Genomic DNA, 19,964 nt, shown 5'->3' on the forward strand with positions numbered 1-19,964 from the left:
TGATTCCCTCATATACTGAGTTCAGTTTTGTGGCTATAAATGACAGTAAAGTGCTAAAACCACAGTGTGTTACCCACCGATATATTCTGGCTAAAGAAGCAATGAAATTATCAAAACTTAAGAAGCATTTACATACATACATAAAGAAATAAGGGATTTTGAAATAAAGAGTACTGATCCAACAGAAGCAGTGTACAATATTCACATATAATCATTACTACTTTGTAGGCTTATAAAGTAGCAATTTGGTTTGCTAAGAACACAAAGACCATGTGCAATTGTTGAAACATTAGTGCAAGACTGTATCAAAGGTGTATGCGTGATGTTGGGTAAATTTGTAGAAAAGAGAGTAGCTCAAGTACTCTTTTTTCATGACACTATAGCTTGATGTGGCTATGCAGGAACTAGCTAGTAATTCGAAAACAACTCCATATAATAAAACTAGCAAAATGTTTGTCATTGGAAGCTGAAGAATGCAAATATTCCACTAACATGACAGTTTTTCTAGTACACGTGCATTTTAAACATCATAATGATATGAAGAAAGAATAGCATTTTTTGGCTTCATTGCCAACAAACATAACCAATTTTGAACAGTATAAAACTATGAAGGCTTACATTATCCATAAATGTCGTTTGACAGCACAGCAGCAATAGGAAAATATTCTGGACCATGAATCAAATTATAAATAAACATATTAATTCCTTCAGCTAGAATGTTTTACTATTTAAAAAATCAGGTGAATTAAATAGTGTGCTTAGCAACATGTTAAAAATGTGGATTTTATAAAGGCAAATGCATAAAAATTGAGTTTATTCTATTTATTTCTAATACAGAAGCCAACCACTAACAAATTACATGCTGAGGCATGATGGCTATAGAAGGGAAAAGTTTTGTTGGGAATTTGGAACAAATCTTAAGTGTTTCTGCAATGTAAGAAACTAATTTGGTCACAATTTTTATAAGATAGGAACCGGAGAGCCAACCTGCCTTATTTGACTGATATTGTTATTTTTTTACTGATTTTTAATACTTCTTTGCAAGGTTGAAATCCAACTCTGTCTTCAATGGCAGATCAGACTGAAAAGCAAAAATGAATGGCAGTACTTTGGAAGAGCAGCGTCACTATGTATTTTTATGTCATATTCCATAATTTCAATAAAATTTATTTGTGATGATTTTTTTTTTTTTTTTGGCCCCACCGTGTGTCATGTGGGATCTTAGTTCCCTGACCAGGGATCGAACCTAAGCCCCAGCAGTGAAAGTGCAGAGTCCTAACCCCTGGACCACCAGGGAATTCCCTATTTATGATGATCTTGATACTGAACATCTGTGAAAAATTATCATTGAACTCCTCTCAAATTAGATGTTTCAAATTTTATTTTCCATCAAAATAAGATCCATGCATAGAAAATCCATTTCTTTCATTGAAAGAATTTTAAATTTAACTATAATTTTAAAGAATTGTTGAAACTGGTTAGTGATAAAGGGCTAGAGACAAATTTTGAAAACATACCACCACTTCCTTCATTTTGGACAAAAAGTTAAAAGTTTAGAATGAATAATCAAAGCCTATTGAAACTGCTTTAAAATCTTTTCTTCCATTCCTAGCAATATACTATTGTGATATTTCTCTATGTGAGTGTTAATAAAACAAAACAGAAAGAGTTTAAATATATATGTTATCACCTGTGAGTATCATATCACCTCTCCAAACAAGACTGCACAGGTTATAAATGAAGGAGCAAGCTTGTGTATCACATTAAAAACTTTCAATGTTAACATACATAGTACTACTGATATAGCTGGCGCTTATTCAAAGTGTACAGGCACTTATTCTGGGGGAATTGTGATTTCACACATACATTTTTTTTTTTTTAGTTATGATTGCAAACAAGAAAAAGTGATGTAATAGTCATTCTCTGTATTAATCACCTGTATGCATACTTTCGATGAAGTTTTTTTATCATTTTTTCCTATGTTGTGTCTGTTCAGATTATGTTTACTAAAATATAATGTCTATTGAAACTTTTAATAAAAATTCTGTCACATTTCATTTTATAGTATTTAATTTTTAATAAATTTTTAAAAAGTTTTAGTCCATGGAGATGGACAAAAATAATCAAACCTGCTTCTTCACCACAGATAATTTAGGAAGCCCTGACCCAAATCATCTAGAACACAGTCAGTCTATTAGAACACTACTTTGAAAAGATGGATTTGTTCCAACATGATTTATATATTAGGGAATAATCGGAAAATAATGCAAACTTCATGTTTGCTCCTGAACAGTTCTTTTTGTGAAACACACTATGTGAACACAGAAAACTGCAACTAGCTGAACTGGTCCATGTAGGAATTTACACAATGCACACACCCACACACCTGAAACAACCATCAGTTATCTCAGTTCCTCAGGAATGTAACACTGCAAGGTTGTGCTTTGCTATCCTTTTACATTGTGAACTTTTCAATATAAGAAAACAATCTCCTAAATGTCTAAGCATCCTTATTCAGAAACATCAAGCAGTACATGCAAAAGCCAAGTTTCAAGTATTGAGGAGAAGCTTGATATAATAAAGTATTTGGAAAGAAACATGGGAATGTGCCATTCCCTGAGCAATGAGCATAATGGAATCCACATTGAGGACCATCAGAGACAATCTGCAAAAAAGTCTATGGCTGATATAACTTCAAGTGCTACAAAGTCATTAAGAACACGGCCTAAAGAAAAAAAACAATGGAAAGACTGGTGAACATTTAGATTGAAGGCCAAACAGCAAAATAACCAAGAACAACCTTTTTCACAAAGAGAAAGCAGTATCAATATACAATGACCTTCAATGTGAATCACCCAAACCTGTAGAAGTGGCTCCTTTTCATGCTAGTTATGGCTGGCTTAATGCTTTCAACTACCACTTTATCTGTCTCACAAAGCTCATAAATCCAGGGACTATTGCTATTTATTTTAAAGAAATTGAAAAGGGATACTTTGCAACTGAATAATGATATGTCTGAGAATTCCTCCTTTCCTCAAAAAAGTAAATGCTAAATAGAGTTTTAAATAAAGTTAGAAAGCAAAATGCGTGAAATGTTATAGTGCGTGAATTATGAAGTTAAAGGTCAAAACTACTACCCATTTTGTTTGAGATGTCTTCAAATATGGTACTTGCTTCCTATTTTGAGGGATTCACCTTATGCAATCAAGCATATGGAACCAACAAAGGTGCCATTTTGCCTGCCATTGGTAGCTTAATTTTAAAGTTTTCTACATTACTACTAGCTTAGAAAATAGCAACATGAAAAGGCATGGCAGACAGTGAAAGCATTCCCCAACTCACAAACATCCATTGGCAAAGGGTGGAAGCCATACTGACTCAAGGTATTTGAGCACAACATATCAACAATCATTAACTATTTGCTAATTAAGTTATGTTGACTCAGCACTGTCCCGTATGAAGATAGATTTAAAAAGAAAACAAGAAAAGGTTGAGCAGAGACATCAGTGGACACACATTGAAGGGAAATATATTCTACAGAATTAACACAGGCAAGTCACAAAACAAACAAACAAAGAAAAGGACAGCAACAAAAATAACCTTCAATAAGAAGCCAGAGTTGCTACAATATATTACATAAAATGTCCAGTTTTCAATGAAAAAATTACAAGAATTTCAAAGGAATAGGAAAGGGTTACCCATGTTAAGAAAAAAAAGTCAACTGTCTCTGAAGGGGCCCAAATATTGGACTTACAAAGGTTTCAAAAGAGCTATTATAAATATGTTGAAAGACCTAAAGAAAAACACATTTAAAGAATTAAAGGAAAGCACGATATTGACAACAAATGGAGAATCTCAGCAAAGAGATAGAGGGAAAAAATATATATGAAAGAACCAAATGGAAATACTGGAATTGAAAAGCATAATGAGTAAAATGAAAAATTTAGTAGAGGGGCTCCTCAGCAGATGTGAAATAGCAGAAGAAAGAACAGTAAACTTAAAAGTAGGTCAATAGAGATTATTTAATCTGAAGAGCAGAAAAAGAAAAAAAAGGGATGAAGAATAATTAGTCTCGAAACCTGTGGGTAACCAGGAATACCTACATACATGAAATGGGAGTCCCAGAAAGAGAGAAAAGAGAAATGTGGGAGAAAAATATTTGAAAAATAAAAAGACAGTCAAAATATTTTTATTTTGATGAAAAATATTAATCCACAGATCCAGGAAGCTCAACAAATTCCAAGAAGGATAAACATAAAAGATCCACATTTAGACAAGTTATGGTCAAGCTGTTTAAAGCTAAGCAAAAAGAAAATCTTCAAAGGAGTAAGGGAAATGATTTATTACATATAGGGAACAAGAACACATTACACACACACACATACACACGTGCGCGCGCAAAGAAATCAAGGAAGACACAAATAAATGGAAAGATACTGCTAAAAAGAATATTAACAACAGCTCATCAAAAACAGTTGAACAAAAAGGCAGTGGGATGGTACAAAGTCCTAAAAGAAGTAAACTGTCAACCAAGAATTTTATATCCATCTAAACTATCCTTCAAAATGAAGGCAGAATAAAGATATTTCCATGTTTAAAAACAAAGCAAAGCAAAACAAAAAGACTTAGAGAATAGTTGCTGGTAGACCTGCTTTATAAGAAATGTTAAATGAAATCCTTTAGGCTAAACAGAAATTTACACCAGTTACTTCAATGTACAGACATAAAGGACACCAGAAAAGATAATCTTGTAGGTAAACGTAAAAGAATTTGTATATGTGTGAATTCTTAACTGCTTTATAAGACAATTACATAAAAATCACAGTTATAAAACAGTATTATTGGGCTTTTAACATGAAAAGATTATATGTATGACAACAATAGCATAGTAGAGTAGGGAGGAAATGTTATATTGGAGCCAAGCTTATATTTTACTGGAATACTGTTAGAATTCATCTTAAGGAGATTATGGTAAATTAAAATGCATATTGTAATCACAAGAGCAATGATTTAAAAAATAGCCAAGGAATTAAAATGTTACACTACAAAACATTTATTTAACACAAAAGAAGGCAGTGAAGAAGCAGCAGAGGAACAAAACCACATGAGATATAAAGAAAAAAAGGAGCAAAATGCAGGATATAAATCCAACCATATCACAATTACATTAAATGCAAATGGATTAAACTTTCCAAGAAAAAGGCAGGGATTGTCAAACTAGATAAAACAACAAGATCCAAATGTATGCTATCTCTAATAGCCACACTTTAGATTCACACACAAATAGCTTGAAAGTAAGAGGATGGAAAAAGATATACCATGCACATAGTAACATAAGAGAACTAAAGTAGCTATTCTAATATCTTTAAGTAAAATATATTACTAGCAATGAAGGATATTTCCTATTGATAAAATGATCAATTTATTAGAAAAAAAGTGATTATAAACTATTATAAACTATTATATGAACCTAACAGCTGAATTCTCAAGGCACATGAATCAAAACTTGAAAAAAACTGAGGGAGAAATAAACAACTTAATAATAAGAAATGGGAGACTTCAATACTCCATTTTCAACACAAGGTGGAATAACTAAACAGAAAATCAGCAAAAACATAAAAGAATGATAAGTCAACCAACTTGACCTGACATCTATAGAACATTCTATCTAACAGCAGTAGAAATCATATGAAACATTCTTCGGGAAAAAAAATTTTTTTGCTAGAGCATAAAACAAATCTTAACAAATTTCAAAGGGTTGAAATTATGTGAAATATATTTCCTGTACATAATGAATTTAAATCAGAAACCAACAACAGAAAATAATTTGGGAATTCAAATGTTTAAAAATTAATGCATGTCTAAATAAATCATGGATCTAAGAAGAAGTCAAAAGGTGTTACTACTATGATTATGTTATGTTATATGGCAAAAGAAAGATCATCTGGATGGGTCTAATCTAATCATAGAAGTGCTTTAAAAGGAAAGTTTTCTTCAGCTGGTAGAAGAAGGGGAAGTCAAAGAGATTTGAAAAAACAAGAAGAAATCAACATGCTGTTGTTGGCTTGAAGATGAACAGGGCCAGGTGATTAGAAATGTGGGCAGCCTGTCAAAGTTGAGAGTGGCCCCCAGATGACAGTAAGCAAGGAAAAGGGGACCTTAGTCCTACATTGCAAGGACCTGAATTATACCAAAACCTGAATGAGTTAGGAAGTGGATTCTTCTTCAGAGTGCCCACAGAACAGCCCAGGCCAGGGGACCCCTTCATTTCAGCCTTGTGGGACACTCAGCAGAGAACCCCATCAAGATCAACCAGGCTTGTGACCTATAGAACTGTGAAATAATCAATGAATGTTGTTTTAAAGTGCTAAATTTATTATAATTTGTGACACATAAATAGAAAACTAATAGAACTCATAACTAATAAGGAAACTGAACAAGTAATAAAAAAAATCTTTCCACAAAGGAAAGTTCAGGCCCAGATGGCTTCACTGATTAATTCTCTCAAATATATAAAGAAATAATAACACCCATTCACAAACTTTCAGGAAATAGAGGAGGAAACACTTCTCAACACATTCTATGAGGCTAGTATTACGATAATATCAAGCCAAAGATATCTTAAGAAAAACAAGGATCAATCTAAGAATGTAGACCTAAATATCATCAACAAAATATTAGTAAACCAAATCTCACATAAGATAAAAGAACTTATACACAATGATCAAGTGAGATTTATTTCAGGAATGTAAGGTTGGCTTAACATCAAAAAAATCAATTCAAGTAATACAGTGTATTCATAGAATGAAAAACAAAAACCAAAACCACACAATTATCTAAACAGAAGCAGAGAAAACGTTTGACAAAATTCAACAACCATTCACAATAAAGACTCTCAGCAAACTAGGAAGAGAACTTTCTTAACTTGATAAAGTGTCTATAAAAAAATCTATAGCTGTAGGTTTTATTTAAGAGTACTTAATGGAAAAAGATCAAAAACAAAAAATGCATGTCCACTGTCATCTCTTCAAGTCAACACTATACTAAAAGTTTTAGTCAGTGCAATAAGGCAAAAAAAAAAAAAAAGACATTATGGAAAGAAAGGAAAACTTATTTGTAGACGTCATGATCCTTTATGTGGAAAATACTGAGGAATCTACAAACAAAACAGAAAAACTACTAGAATAGTTAGTTCAGCAAGGTCACAAAATACAAGATCCATATACAAACATCAATTTTACCCTTAAACAACACAGGGTTTGAACTGTGTGGTTCCAGTTACACGAGGATTTTTTTTCCATGAGAAAAATAACTCAATTTAAAAATGGATAAATAAATGGGCAAAAGATATAGTAGGCCTTTAACCAATGAAGACATACAAATGGATAATAACCATATGAAAAGATGCTCATCATTATTAAACATTAGGAAAGCTAAAGTGAATAGCCAGGGACTTCCCTGGTGGCGCAGTGATTAAGAATCCGCCTGCCAATGCAGGGGACATGGGTTCGAGCCCTGGTCTGGGAAGATCCCACATGCCGCAGAGCCACTAAGCCCGTGAACCACAACTACTAAGCCTGTGCTCTTGAGCCCATGAGCTACAACTACTGAAGCCTGCGCGCCTAGAGCCTGTGCTCTGCAACAAGAGAAGCCGCTGCATTAAGCCCACGCACCACAACGAAGAGTAGCCCCTGCTCGCTGTAACTAGGGAAAGCCTGCACGCAGCAATGAAGACCCAACACAGACGAAATTAATTAAAAAAAATAAAGTGAATACCCTGTTAAAACCAAGGAGAGAAAGTACTTCACATCTACTATAATGGTGATAATCAAAAATATAGAAAATGAGGAGCTGGAGAAACTGGAATTCACATATACTGTTGGTGAGAATGTAAAATGATATGGCCATTTGGGAAACAGTTTAGTAATTTCTTCAAAAATTAAGCATAAAATTACCATACTACCCAGCAATTTCTCTCCTAGGCACCTATCCAAGAGAAATAAAAACATATGTCCACATAAACACTTGTAACACAAATGTGCACGATGACACTATTCATAATAGCCAAAAACTGGAAACATTCCAAATCTCTATTAACTGGTGAACTGTGAAACCAAATGTGGTGTATCTATAAAATGGAACAGTATTCAGCAATAAAAAGAAGCAAACTACTGATACATGTTCCAACATGGATGAACCTCAAAAAGTGATGCTAAGGGAAAGAAACCAAATGCAAATGGCTCTCTATTGTATGACCCTATTTATATGAAATGTCCAGAAAAGGCAAATGCATAGAGACAGAAAGCAAACTAGTGGTTGCCTAGGGCTGAGGGTAGTAATAGGAATGACTGCAACAGGGCATGAGGGATCCTTCAGCAGGCATGGTCCTTAATGTCATAAAACTGGATTGTGTGATGGTTGTATATTCTATAAATTTATCAGCAATATTCACCTTTAAAATGGGTGAATTTTATAATAAAAAGACAACATTCATTCATTCACTAACATTTACTGAATGCATACCTTGTACTAAATACTGATCTAAGTACTACGGAACCATCAAACATAATGAGCCTGCTGTAATGAAAATCCACATTTTAGTGGAAAGAGACAAATTAGTAAACAAACTAATTACAAGGTCATTTGTCATTTTTTAAGTAGTATAAAGACAATAAAAATCAGGCTTTTTGATGAAGAATAACTGGAGTGAATGACAGAGGCTCAATGAACCCTTTCCACTTCTTTTACTTGCCTCAAGATTTCTTTACAAGGTCCCTTCTGCTATGATAGACAACATGTCATTAATACAGGAGATCCACACTTCATCTTGTTTCAGATGGGCCTTTAGAGCCTGTTGGCTGGAAAGTAACTTGATTTGGGAGAGATTTATTACACAGTGCCCTAAATACTTAATGGCAATATATAATTAGAGAACAATACAATTTGTATAAAACAGGTGGAAAGAGGTAAAGTTAACTATAATGACAACAAAAAATACAAGTGGGGCAGATGTTGCTTACTTCACTGCTGAGAGGGAGTGATGATGAATACTCAAATCAAAAATTAATCACTGCACAATTTATAATATATGGTTTCTTTAGGGCCTGAAAATCATTATGATATACTGTATACTGATAACTTTTGGACATATTTCGGCTGAGATCATGATTAGGATGATTATTTAAGCTTGAAACAGTCTAAAGAGCACAAAAACTTAAATTAGTTCTTTAGACTAAGTCTAGAAAGTAGGAGAAGCCCTGCTCACAGAAAACTGTCCTAAAATGCTGCTGTGGAGGAGGGAAGGGGTATGGGTAGCAACAACAGAAAGCTGAATTCTCACAGCACTTTTCATGTAGGATGGAAGGGAGTGAACCCAGGCATTAAAACCAGGCCATTACTCTTGGCAATGATTCCAAATATTGGGTTGGCAAAAAAGTTCGTTCGGGTTTCCCATAACATCTTACAGGAAAACCTGAAAGAACTTTTTGGCCAACCCAATACAAAAAGCAGGTACCTGTGAGCACAGACTGGCCTACTCGCAACAGTCTTCATGTTTCTACATGTCTCAACAAGAACTAAACAAGTCAAATTGTATGGAATATCTGTGCATGCCATCATCTGTTCAACACAGCCGATCTGTCTAAATGACCCGTATGTAAAGGGCTTCCACCGATAAGTCTCACCTAGGAAGACTGGCACAACTTGGGTAGGCACAGACAGCATCCTCAGACTATCAGGTTTATTAGCGGAGTCCTAAACACCTAGTAATTTAAATGACACCACAGTCAACATGATTTTGATTAATCTCTTAGCGAGAAGGACAGGACAATCGGCTTCTTCCCAAGAAGTATTCAAACCTGGAAGTCTTGCTCATTAGTATAATATTAGTCATAGTTATAGTTCCTCTCCCAGTTAATATTTTTCAGGCTAGTGCAATGGGTGTCCAGCATAAAGTGGCTGCTAATCCATAAGATATTTAATATATTTCTTGGAAATACAAATAAACAACTGTACATGTTTGTTAACTTGGCTATGAAAGACTGCTAAATCAGCCTACTTTAGTCCGCAAGAAAGGCATTTTCCTTAGTTGTCACAATGTTGCCTTTCAGCGCTCTCTGGAAATCACTCTGACCAAGTGTGGTTTCTTTCACAGGGCAGCCAAACTTGCTAGGCAGCACCAAACACACCTGCAATCAAGTGCTTACAAAACAGAGTGAGAATTTTTTTGGCACTATTAAGAAAACAGAAACAGCCATAAACGTAAGACCTTCCTAATATTTGTAAACCCAAACCTGACACAGAACCTCTCTTCTCCTCGGAAGGCATACTCTGAGGGAAAGGCAGAGGGGAGAAAGCTGAGGCATCGTGGAGAAGTAGAGAGGAACAGAGAGGAGCAGAGAAGAGTAGAGGAGAGAGGAAAGGAAGAGCAACATTGAAAAAATAACACTTTAGTACAGTTCATACAGGTTTTTAAAAAACATTTTAAACTCAAAGGACTCATTTTTGTGTTAAAAATTGCATATTACCTCACTCCAAACCAAAATTAGTTTAAATCCTTCTACCTACACAGAAAAATCATAGAAAAAGGACATAAACAATGGATAAAAGTGATGACAAAGAGACTTGTCAGTTTCCATCTCATAGACTTTTCCTGTTTTCTAGTACTTGTGTGATTAAGCACACTGATCATTTCTTCAGACAGAAAATACTTCTAACCTATCTGTACCAAGAAGATAATTCAGTAAGATGTATTTATAAAACGCTGCATGTGACAGGACTCACCAGCAGTTTGATTAACAGAAGACATTTATTTCTACTACACTAGCACAAATATTCTCCAACTTTAGTGTTCATAAGAATCACCCGGAGGGCTTGTTAAAAATGCAGATTTCTGGGTCCCACTGCCAGAGTTTCTAATTCAGTAGGTATGAGTTGGGTCCTGAGGATCTGCATTTTTAGAAAATTTCCCAAGTGATGCTGAGGCTGCTGGTCTAGGAGACACATTTTGAGAACCACTGTGCTACCAAATGCCTCCTGACTTGATGAATGTGTTCCATCTGGCTGTGGGAAGTCGGTGTTCAGATATTTTTCATTCCCTTACCTCATACAATGGGCCAAACACAATTTCCTTTCCTGCTCTGGTCTCCTCCTCTATGACTGGTTTATACCTAAACATTTATTATTTATCCTCTTTTTGTGAATATTGGAACAAAAAATTCTTTCCCATTAAAGTAGGTACCTTCTGTCCATAAAGTATCTTTTTCTCAAAAGTCTCTGTGTGTTCTGTATGTAACTAATAGAAGAAAAGTACATTTGGAGTTCTTTTCACTCCTTTTGCTCTCCCCTTTATTCTTATTTTATATCCATTACTTTTCAGCATCTTTTAGTTCTGCACAGTAGCAGATGAACCTCATTCAGCTCTTTTGTTCAACAATGTTGATTAAACTTTCTACTTCCTACCTTATCAGAATTTGCTTCTATTTTAAGACCAAATCTACTTATGACAAGAGCACACATAAACCGTTGGGATGCAGAGGATAATTAACCTATCCGTAACTACATTTCATTTCTCTATCCTTTCAGGGTATTAACAGATTTTCACAAAGTACTGCATCATACAGAAGGCACATGGGATATACCTGATAGAGCACCTTTTAGTGGGTGAAGTCACAGTTTATTTCATTTTATTTTTTTAAAGAGAATTATTTATTTATTTAATTTTATTTTTGGCTGTGTTGAGTCTTTGCTGCTGCGTGCGGGCTTTCTCTAGTTGTGGAGAGCGGGGGCTACTCTTGGTTGCAGTGTGCGGGCTTCTCATTGCGTTGGCTTCTCTTGTTGCAGAGCATGGGCTCTAGGCGCATGGGCTTCAGTAGCTGTGGCTCACGGACTCTAGAGCGCAGGCTCAGTAGTTGTGGTGCATGGGCTTAGTTGCTCTGCGGCATGTGGGATCTTCCCAGACCAGGACACGGATTCGAGTGTCCTTCATTGGCAGGCGGATTCTTAACCACTGCACCACCAGGGAAGTCCCCAAAGTTTATTTTTATTAGGAGTTAAATCTGATTCCTATAAGGAGATGTTAATAAAGCTCAAAGACATGCCCAAAGTAACTGAATCTAGAGCCAAAACCATGAAGTTTGGTTTCCAGCGTGAAGGCCAGATATTTATATTTCTGTAGTTCTTATTTAAATCTCTATTTCTCTTTTATTACTTTGGACCCTCAAAATAAGTATTCTTTACAAGATTCCTATTACACATCAATTTGGGCTTTAATTACAAGTTACAATAAATCTGACAACAATGTATCTTTTCTTCCCTTAAATTTTCTCATTTAAGTATTTTTCTGGTCCATAAGGTTATATTTTTACCTTCTTTAAAAGAGCAAAAAGCATTCAATACTATATCTCCTATAAGGTTTTGTTACTGTGCATTTGTTATGCTCACAATACACTTTCTCCCTCCCATAAAGCCTCTTTGTTTTCTTAAGAATACCATTAAATTTGTATGCTAAAATTTAAAAAGTACATTTAAAAGATAGTTTCAATGACAATTTCCATTTTGGGGTATTACAGAGGGGGATACACTTACCTGTCCACTACAAACTAGAAAAAATATATAAAACAACTGTTTTCAGACATTGGACAACAGCTAGTAAAGGTATATGATCCCTGGAAGAAGGCAAACAAATGAGCTAAGCCATACAATGGTCCTTCATTTCTGTTTGGACAAACATCACACACTACGCTACAGGGAGGGTAGTCCTAAGCAGAACACAAAAGTCTTGGTGAATTACGGAGACAGAGATCGGAGTTCAGGGAGGCTGAGGTGGCTAGAAGTTACAGAACAGAGTCCCAGAGAAGAGAGAGCTATTCAGAAAAATAGCTGAGTAATCGGCACATAGGCCCGTTTGAGTTTTTGCTGAATGCCAAGACTGCACATGTGTAGAGTTAAACTGCGATAGCCTGGGAAAAGAACAACCAGGGAGTTGGAAGTAAAACAGTTCCCAGAAGTCACACAGAACAGGGAGGTGTACAAGTTTTGACCAGTCAGAATGAGAAAGTCATAGCTGATCCCAGGATACTCAGTCCTATTGAGAACCCAGAAAGAGCTAACTAAATGGTTGTTAGAGAAAAATCTAGCCTACAGACTAGTCCTAATAAAGCCTAAACATAAGCTTCTAAGAAGTCAAGATCTACCAATAACTTAAATGCCCGCTAGGACACTCTACAAAGGAAGACAACAAAATCTAGATACTCATTAATGTAACATACACACTAACGAACAGCCAATAAAAAATTACAAGACATACGATGAAATCTGACTAGTCAATCAAGAGGAAAAAAACCCAGAAATGACAAATGATGAAATTAGCATATGAGGATTTAAAAAAATCTATTATAAATAAGCCCAACATAATTAAAGATTTAAAGAAAAACATGAACATAATAATAAGATATAAAAAATAACCAAATGATAGTCAATAGATGAAAAATGACAAATCTAAAATGTTAACTCCATGCAGTAAAAGTTTCAGGAGATTAGATGTTGCTTAAGGAACTTGAAGACACAGAAATAGACACTATCCAAACGAAACACACAGAGAAAAAAATTAAGATTGGGGAACAAAGCCTTAGTAACTTGTGGAATGATACAAGTGATATATGTAATTGCAGTGACAGCAGAGGTGAAGATAGAAAAAATATATGAAGAAATGATGATTTAAAATATTAAATTTAATAAAATCTATAAACCCACAGACCCAAGAAGCTCAATGAAACTCAAGCAGAAAAACACAAAGAACACCAAGGGGCACCGTTATCAACTTGCTAAAAACTAGTGATAGAAAGTTCTTGAGCAGGAAGATTAAAAAACACATGACATACAAAGAAACAGAATAAGAATGAATCTTATTTAAAAATCTCATTAGAAAAAAACATACCAACCAGAAGAAATTATAGAATATTTTAAAATTGGTGAATAGAAAACAAAAACACACTGCTAAGCCAGAACTGTATAAAAATTTCCTTTAAAATTGAAAGTGAAATAGATATTTTCACACAAACAAAAGATAGAAGAATTTATTACCAGATAATCTGTATGGCCATAAACAAACAAACAAACATATATCTTCAGGTATAAATAAAATAATACTAAATGGAAACTTGGAAACAAACGAATAAAGACTTCCAGAAAATGGAAATATAAGCAATATCTTTTCATATTTAAAATTTACCTAAAACAAAGATAATGAGCCCAAGCTTTTCCCATGGGAGCCGCCAGGTCGAGAGGAGCGTAGTCTTCTCCTCTCACTGCCATGGCATGTGCTCATCCACTGATATCAGTGTTCGCTTAAAAGGAGGAGTCATCTGGCATAAATGTCACTTTATCTGCTGTGTTCAAGGCTCCTGCTCAACCAGATATTGTGAACTCTGTTCACACCAACTTGCACAAACACAGCAGATAGCCCTATGCTGTCAGTGAATTAGCAGGTCATCAAACTAGTGCTGAGTCTTTGGGTGCTGGCTAGGCTCTGGCTCAAGTTTCCAGGGTTCGAGGCAGTTGGACTGACTGTTCTGGCCAGGGTGCCTTTGGAAATAAGTATCATGGGGGCCACATGTTTGCGCCAACCAGAACCTGGCAACATTGGCACCGCAGAGTGAACACAACACAGAAGTGATATGCCATCTGCTCTGCCCTGGATGCCTCGGCCTTATCAGCACTGGTTATGTCTAAAAGTCATTGCATTGAGGAAATTCCTGAACTTCCTTTGGTGGCTGAAGATAAAGCTGAAGGCTACAAGAAGAACAAGGAGGCTGTTTTGCTTCTTAAGAAATCTAACAGGCCTTCTTAAGGCATGGAATGATTTCAAAAAGGTCTATGGCTCACAGCAAATGAGAGCTGGCAAAGGCAAAACGAGAAACTGTGTCACCCAGGGTAGGGAACCCTGCATCATCTATAATGAGGACAACGGTATCACTGAGGCCTTCAGAAACATCCCTGGAATTACTCTGCTTAGTGTAAGCAAACTGAACATCTTGCAACTTACTCCTGATGAGCACATGGGACATTTCTGCATTTGGACTGAAAGTACTTTCCACAAGTAAGATGATCTGTATGGCATTTGGCATGAAGCTGCCTCCTTCAAGAGCAACTACAACCTTCCCATGTGCAAGATACTCAAAACAGACCTTTGCAGAATCTTGAAAAGCCCAGAGATCCAAAGAGCCCTCAGAACACCACACAGATTCATCTGTGAGTCCAGAAGAAGAATCCGCTGAAAAACCTGAGAATCACGCTGAAGCTAAACCCATATGCAAAGACCATGCACTGGATGGACATAATTCTTCTCTAGGAGAAGAATCACAAACTCTGGATGGATAAGGCAGCAGCAGCGTTAGCAGCCATATCAGATGAGGAAGGGGTTCCAGGCAAGAAGCCTGTGGTGGAGAAGAAAGGAAAGAAGGCTGCTGGTGTTATGGAGAAGGCTTTTGTGGGGAAAAAGGCTGCAGTGACCAAAAAACCACCAGCTGAAAAGAAGCCCACAGAAAAGAAACCCACTGCAGAAGAAAAGAAGCCTGCTGCATAAACTTTAATTTGTGCATTCCATAAAGGTCAGATCATTTTGGACAGCTAATTCTGAATAAAGACCTGATCAAAGAGGCAAAAAAGAAAAGAAAACAAAAACAAAACAATGAGCCCCAAGTAGAGATAATGCTAAAACTGTTGACATATATACATTACTATGTATGAAATAGATAACTAATGAGAACCTACGGTATAGCACAGGAAACTCAGTGCTCTGTGGTGACCTAAATGGGAAAGAAGGGGGGACATATGTATACATACAGCTGATTCACTTTGGTGTACAGAAGAAACTAATACAACATTATAAAGCACCTATACTCCAATAAAAATTAATTTAAAAAAAGGCAGGAAAAACTAAAGAAAAACTGAAAAATTGGTGAAAAACAGAAAATAAATTACAAGATGGTAGATTTAAACCCAACCATACTGGATAATTAATCAAGTGTAAAAGATACTAACACTCCAATAAAAAGCCAGGGATGTCAGACAGGATTATAAACCAAAACCAACTACATGCCAAATCCAACTATGAGAACCCTACTTTAATTATAAAGACAAAGATAGGGAAAACTAGAAGGATGGAAAAGAATATACTCCACAAATTCTAATTATAAGAAAGCTGGAGTGGCTATATTAATATCATACAAGGTATTTCAGAACAAGTAATATTATCAGGGATAAAGAAGCATGTTACAAAATGAAAGAACTTAATGCACCAAGAAGACATTACAATCCTAAATGCAAAGGCATCTGATAACTGAAATTCAAAATATGTGAAGGAAAGATAGAAATAAAAAGAAAAATAAATCCATAATCATATTTGGAGCTTTCAAAGCTCTTAGTTAATGACAGAAAAAACAGACCCCAAATCAGTAAGTATATAGAAGACCTGAACAAATACTATAAAAACATTGACCCTATTGCTATATATTGACTACTCCATCCAATAATTGTAGATTAGGTTACTTTTACATGTGGATGAACTATTCAGCAAGATAGGTCGTATCACAGGATATAAAACAAGTCTCAATAATTTCAACATATTGAAATTGTGGAGACTCCATTTTCTGACACAGAGGAATTAAATTAGAAATAAATGTCAGAAAGTTATCTGAGAAATCTGCAAAAATTTGAAATTAAGAAAAATTTATAAATGATTATAAACCGTTCAAAGAGGAAACCACAAAGGGAATTAGAAAATATTTTGGGGCTTCCCCGGTGGCGCAGTGGTTGAGAGTCTGCCTGCCAATGCAGGGGACACGGGTTAGTGCCCCAGTCCGGGAAGATCCCACATGCCGTGGAACAGCTAGGCCTGTGAGCCATGGCCACTGAGCCTGCACTCCGCAACGGGAGAGCCCACAACAGTGAGAGGCCCACGTACCGAAAAAAAAAAAAAAAAAAAAAAAAAAAAGAAAATATTTTGAAAAAAAAAAAGCACAGCATAAGAAAGTGTGGGATGCAGGTAAAGGAGTTCTCAGAGGGAAATTTATAACATTAAATGTTTATAACTTTAAATGTTTAAATGTGTACATCTGTAATTTTAAATGAAAAGAATAAAGTCCCAAACCAATGATCTAAATGTCAATCTTGGAAGTTAGAAAAAGAAATGCAAATTAAAACTGAAATAAATAGAAGGAAAAATAAACATAAGGCTAGAAATAAATGATAGAGAAAACAAACAATAGAGAAAATCTAATACAAGCTGTTTTGTTAAAAAAGCAATAAGATTGATCAAGAAAAAAAAGATACAAATCATCAAAATGAAAAAGGGGCACACAGATGCAATGCCACAGACATCATCAAGTTGAAAAAGGAATATTATGAACAACTTCATGCTACTTATATGACAACTTATGAAATGTACAAATCCCTTAAAAGACAGAAATTACCAAAACTGACTGAAGACAAAAGAGAACATCTTAATACCTCCATGTCAATTAAAGAAATCATAATATCACAAAGATAGAAAATAGAAAAAGGGAGAAACAATTTCCAATTCATTTAGTGAAGACAGAATTACCTTAATACCAAACCAGATAAAACTACTAGGAAAAAAAAACCCTACAAATAACTTCACAAAACATAGATGATGTTAAAATGTTGGGGAAACAAGAAAAATAAGACAATGCAGAGATAACGAAATGGTCAGTTGCTCCTTGCCAACTGCTGCCACAGTCTCCACACACAATCACTGTCAGCTGTAAACAAATTAAGCTCAGTGGTTCACAGGTGTTCACAGTCATAACACAAAAATGAACCTTCCTTCAGAAATGTAGCATTTAAAAGTTCTGAGGTGGAACTAAGAAAGATAAAAACCAGAATCAAGTGTACTGCTTGCTACCTTCTGCTTCACTCCAACGCAGATTTTAAGTAGTCTCCTACTGGTATGAAAAAATATGATAACCATCTCCATTTAAATGTTAGCAGTGGTATTCAAAGAATGTATTAGAACTTGCTTGTTTACTGTTAAAGTCGTACAGCAACATGATCAAATTATTTGCCTGATGGACTATGAAAACTTTATCCTAAGCCAGTAGAATATGTATGATGGCTTAGATTTTCATAATTATTTTTTCATCTTAACATAACTCTCATCTCCCAAAACAACTTCTTAACAATTTAATGAGAATAAAACCACAGTAAGATAATCTCTATTTCTTACATTCAGACTCAAAATATAAAACGACAGAAATAAAGGAGTAAACTTGGAATTCCAACCAGTCTCCAGATTCCTTAAACTGCCATGTGATGACAATACTGTGTACCAAGCAAAAGCATAAAGTATGTTTTAAGAGATTTTCCACTGGAAAATATACACAATTTAACATTCAAAGGTCTTTAATTTCCCACAGCATTATTAAATAGCAGCCTTTTCTCAAGGCACTTTGCTATCTAAACAGAAGACAGCAACAGAAACAACCCGCCAGTCCCTGTGCAGTGAAGTTCTCCTAAGACTGCAGTACCACCTGAGACTTTAGCCACCTTTGATTTTAAAGCCGTCATTCTAAAATTTTAATAGGGAGTATAGTGGGTGAGAGAGGATTTAAATTGGGGCTCACGCCTAGTAAATTCTCATTATTATATGAATTTTGAAAAATTAAAATTATATCCTCTATACTCCATTAATAAATTTAACCAGAAATTCTATACGATCAGAAGAGAAATTGGCAATTCTTATACTCCTGAGTGTCAGCAGCAGCTCTGACCTCAATTTCACTGAAGCACACACCTGGGTGGGTCTCTGCCAGGTCAAGTGCCAACTAAATTCTTCAATTAAAAAAAAAAAGCGTTTAATGAACATTTATGCACTAACTGCTGCAAGGTAACTTTCAGGAAACTATCTCAACACCAAAACAAACACAAAGAAATCCTACCAAATAATTTTTAGAAACTGTGAAATGCCATCTCTAGAGTCAGAAGTTGGTAGTTGGTAGTTGTGTTACGGACACTTTTCCTCCTTAAAAAGAAGTTTCTTATACAATAGGTTTCATTACAGGAATGTATTGATTGAAACTAGTTTCACTACCACTAATGTTCTGCTTAATTTTAAAGATAACATAATACTGAACAGAATAATGTGTTCTATTAATAACACTTTATTGAAACTGTAGACTGATTTATTGCATGTTTGTCCAAATAAACACCCAGATCATTTGCCATAAATCTTCTTGAGTCTAAACAGAAGGCTGAGATGCAACTTGATAAAAATAAAAAGTTATCATAAAACATAATGAAAAATCCAATCTGAAAATTAAACAGTGCACTGCTCAGCTTCATGCTTTGTTTAGGGTCTGAAGCTTGCAATGAAGATGAAAGAATTGCTCTAGTTTACTTAAAATGGCTATTGTGAGTCATCTGGGAAAAACTATAAAAATAATTAAAATCTGTTAGAGGAAGTCTGGCCATTTAGTTTCTGAGACAATTCACTCTAAGCGCATTGCTCGTACACTTTAAGATAAAATAGCTTATTTTTTATTAAAGATACTTTTTAACTTGGACTTTATTTTGTGGGGGTGAGAGAGGGCCGAACTTAACAGGCCTGTGTTCACGAACTAAAATACTTCTCCCTGGAGCTTTAAGTTTGCAGTGAGTCTACTCAGACCCATTCTGGTGGTGTACGTACACACAGGAGCGTGCATGTACACCAGCTACGTCATAGGTGACACGTGAGAGGATGCCATCAGGGCATTCCTCTGAGAACAGTGATCCACATGCCACTTGGAAGGCAACATTTGCATTTCACAGCCAAGAGATAAGGCTGTGTTCTACTACATATTCTATATAAACTTAGTCCTTTATCTGTAGCTGATCTGCCTCATGTAGAAAGTTGTTAAAGATCTCTTCTATATTATTTACCATTTTGAAAAATTCTTGTTTTCTAA

The 19,964-nt window shown here is 35.3% G+C and overlaps 1 protein-coding gene and 1 pseudogene across 2 annotated transcripts in view; one reads left to right on the forward strand and one right to left on the reverse strand.

The window, feature by feature from the left end:
- Positions 1-19,964, reverse strand: part of KIAA1328 (KIAA1328 ortholog) — a 380,212-nt gene that overhangs the window by 173,162 nt on the left and 187,086 nt on the right. The window lies entirely within an intron of this gene.
- LOC136132892 (large ribosomal subunit protein uL4 pseudogene) lies at positions 14,276-15,583 on the forward strand (annotated as a pseudogene).

This window comes from Phocoena phocoena, chromosome 13 (genome assembly GCF_963924675.1).
Source record: "Phocoena phocoena chromosome 13, mPhoPho1.1, whole genome shotgun sequence".
In the NCBI taxonomy this organism is placed as follows: Eukaryota; Metazoa; Chordata; class Mammalia; order Artiodactyla; family Phocoenidae; genus Phocoena; species Phocoena phocoena.